The sequence below is a fragment of the Alligator sinensis genome, unplaced genomic scaffold (genome assembly GCF_000455745.1).
Source record: "Alligator sinensis unplaced genomic scaffold, ASM45574v1 scaffold653_1, whole genome shotgun sequence".
Classification (NCBI taxonomy): domain Eukaryota; kingdom Metazoa; phylum Chordata; order Crocodylia; family Alligatoridae; genus Alligator; species Alligator sinensis.
In genome coordinates this window covers 1001130-1004441 of record NW_005842498.1, presented here as the reverse complement: position 1 = coordinate 1004441, position 3312 = coordinate 1001130, and positions in this window count along the sequence as shown.

Sequence of the window (3312 nt, the reverse complement as noted above, 5' to 3'; positions counted from 1 at the left end):
AACTTCAGAGTTTATTACTGTTTGAACACGTGCTGAGGAACGCAGCATGTAAAACTGGACTAGAGGAGCCCCAGCTGGCAAGAGGCCCAGGGGATCACCCTGCCAGCCTGGGGCTGCTCCGCCCAGCTCAGCATGATATGGAGGGGCTGTTTGGGGCATTTGGAAGTTCACCCCAGCCTAATAGGGGAGTTCATGTACACACTAAGACATTTACTGCACAGTTAATTAGTTTATTGCACAGTAAACGTCTCGTGTTGATGTGCTCATTGAGACAAAAACTGAGTCCAACAAATATCAAAGTGATTGGATATTCAGGAAAAAATATACCAGTGAAAGGTAGATGTATCACTAGTATCCAATATAAAAACAGAGTATTCCTATTTATTATGGTACCTAGAAAGATGACAATAGATCTGACAGCTTATGAGAGAAAAAAGTCTAATTAAGTGTGTGCTTCCAATATAAGAAGACAACATTCATAGTCCTGATGGTCCTCTTGGTTATCATGGCCCAAATGTAGACAGTCTTCTTAGGAAGAAATGAACTGGTGCAGCACACAAGAAGCAACCTTGTCCATCTGGGAAGAAATGTACCTGGAAACACAAATGCAAATGCTATCATGCAGAAAGAGGAAGTCTGTATCTAATGAACTTTGTTCTATGCACAGAAGCACAGCTGCCAAAAATGCCAGTCAGTTGGATCCCAGTATAAGGACTCAAGTCTAACAAGATTTGGAAGAAAAGCTTCCCACCAAAAACAAATCAGAAATTGGATCTGATACTTTGTAGGTCTGGAAAGAAAGTGAAACTTCCTGAAAAGCTAAGAGAAAATTGCAAAAAGAGCTGCAGAAAAGATGGAATAGGAAAGTGAGTGGTAAAGACTCACTCCAGAGTGACATGCTAGTCACCTCCCCTTTCTAAATGGGTCTTAATGGAATTTTGTATTAATATATTTTTGTAACTGTTATTAAGAGGGAAGATGTGGGCATAAAAGTTATAATTTAGAGATGCTCCCTAACAGGAAACTGAGGGAATTGGGAATTGGGACCTGGTCCCTCAGTCAGGGAGCTAGGTATTGAGAAAAAAGGCAAAGGGTTCAACAGAGGTTGCTTACTGTTTCACTATTAAAGTTTTTGGTTAGTTCTTCTCATTGATGTATGCTTGTGTTTATTGAACCAACTGATCACTACTCTATAAGTGTGTTTAGACCTCTGGTATCTATATAGTTCCAGTTTTATAACTATAGCCATATAGGGCGCATGTACATGTGCCGATTTAAGGTGCATTGGCCATTTTTAAGGTGAATTAAGGGCATGGATATACATATGCACACCTGCAATGCACCTAAAAATGGTGATTTTAGGCTAGTCGTACCTAAATTTGATACCTGCAAAAGCAGGTATAAAATGTATGTATAAATAGTTAAAGCACCTTAACACATGTATAGATGCACTAAGGTACATTACACTGTGTATGTCAACTGACTTGGGACTAACTTTAGTCCCAAGTTGATCCTCACACTGCGTTAATGCGTCTTAGTGCATGCATGTGTAGGCGCATGCCGAAATTTCCTCAATGCGCATCAGGCAAATGCTCATTAAATTTAGGTGTGTGTAGAAGCACGTGTAGACATGCCCACAGTCACCTTCTTGTTTAACCGGTCAGCTATTGTTACTATTTAAACACAAATGGACACAGATTTCAATAATGATTCTGTATCAGGTACTGTCTTGGGGCAAGGCTTGTTTGAGCTATTGCAAAACCCTGCTGGTAGGACAGAAACCTAGACTCCAACCCAGACCCCTGAGGGCTCTCATGCAAACCTGCATTCACACAATTGCTTCCTGCAAACATCTTCCCTGATTCCTGTTTCTGTTTATACAACCAGAGCTGGGGGAGAGCTGAGGGGATGGGGGAAGGAAGGCAACAGGAAGGTGATACAAAGGTCAGGTTAAAAAATAGCCAGACTTTCACACAGAATACACAAATAGCATTTCACTACCATTTGCATTCTTGTGAGCACGGTTTGGGCTTCTACAATCAGGACAATGAAAAATCTCACTCAAATGGCACTCTTTCTCAGTGCATAAAACCATGAAATTAGGAATGAGAGTGAGATCCTCATTTCTAGGATGACCATATTTTCTGAACCTTGAGGCAGGACATCCCCCCCCAGCAGACCCAACTGTCTCTGAGCTCCAGTGTCTGCTGAGCATACCCAGGAGTTGGCAGAGGGGCTATGGATGGTAGAGAGCTGAGGTGGGAATTGAAACAGTCCCATTTTTGCCAAGACAGTCTTGTTTTAAACACCAGTCCTGGGTGTGCTGCTGAAAAACAGGACAAAAGCATTCATTTGTTGAAAACAGCAGGATGTGTCAAGCCGGTGTTTGACACAAAACTGTGTGGAAAAAATAAGATGTATGGTCACCCCATGCACCATTCTAGGTCCCTTTTAAGTTGTTTTGCTCTCTTGTCCCTCTCTGGTTTATAAGCTATTCTGTTCCCTTACATAAACCACCCTGAGCCTTTGATATAAATCAAATAAATAAATGTCACCAGTTGGCTTCCATGACTGAGCCACATGTGCACACTCACTTGCAGGGAGCCTGGTGTCAGGACTGCCGTCTGTGCTTGCCTTTGATCTTATCCAAGGATCTTCAACTGACGGTCTGCAAGCTGCATGTGCCCTATGAAGGGTTCACACCTTGCCTGAGAGCTTCCACCAAACCACTACTTTCCTCACCGTTCAAGCTGCTGCTGTTGCACAAACGGCTAGTTTCGTGCCCCTGGAGGCTTGTCCAATCCACCTCTAGGAGAGAGTCACACACACAGGCTGGGTCCAATTTCAGATTTATTGTTTGCAAACAAGTTCGACAAGGGGGCTTAATGCTCAAATCCGTGTCAACCCCAAACAGAGTCTGGGGTTCCTTTTTATAGCTAACATAAACAAAAGATTCTAACGTGTCGTGTAATTATTGGCAGCCCAAGTATTACGTCTTACAACATATGTCTAGCAGTTACATATTCTATGACGGTTTACATACATGTCTCATTTACATCTTAAATCTCCTCCCTGGGGCCGTCTTTAAGCCCATCTCGGTCATTCTTCGGTCAGGGTCTGAGTTCTTTACATCAGCATCTTTCCCTGTCCCTCTTCTCTTATCTCTCATAAGGAGTTATTTATTGCATCTGTTCTTGGCTATGTCTGCAGAAGTCTAGTGCTACTCGTAAATCTGTCATTGGCCTATATGCCTTAGCAGAAGCAATTGTGTAGTGAAGCCAAACAGTTCTCAGCTGTGAAGCCTTTGTGTAG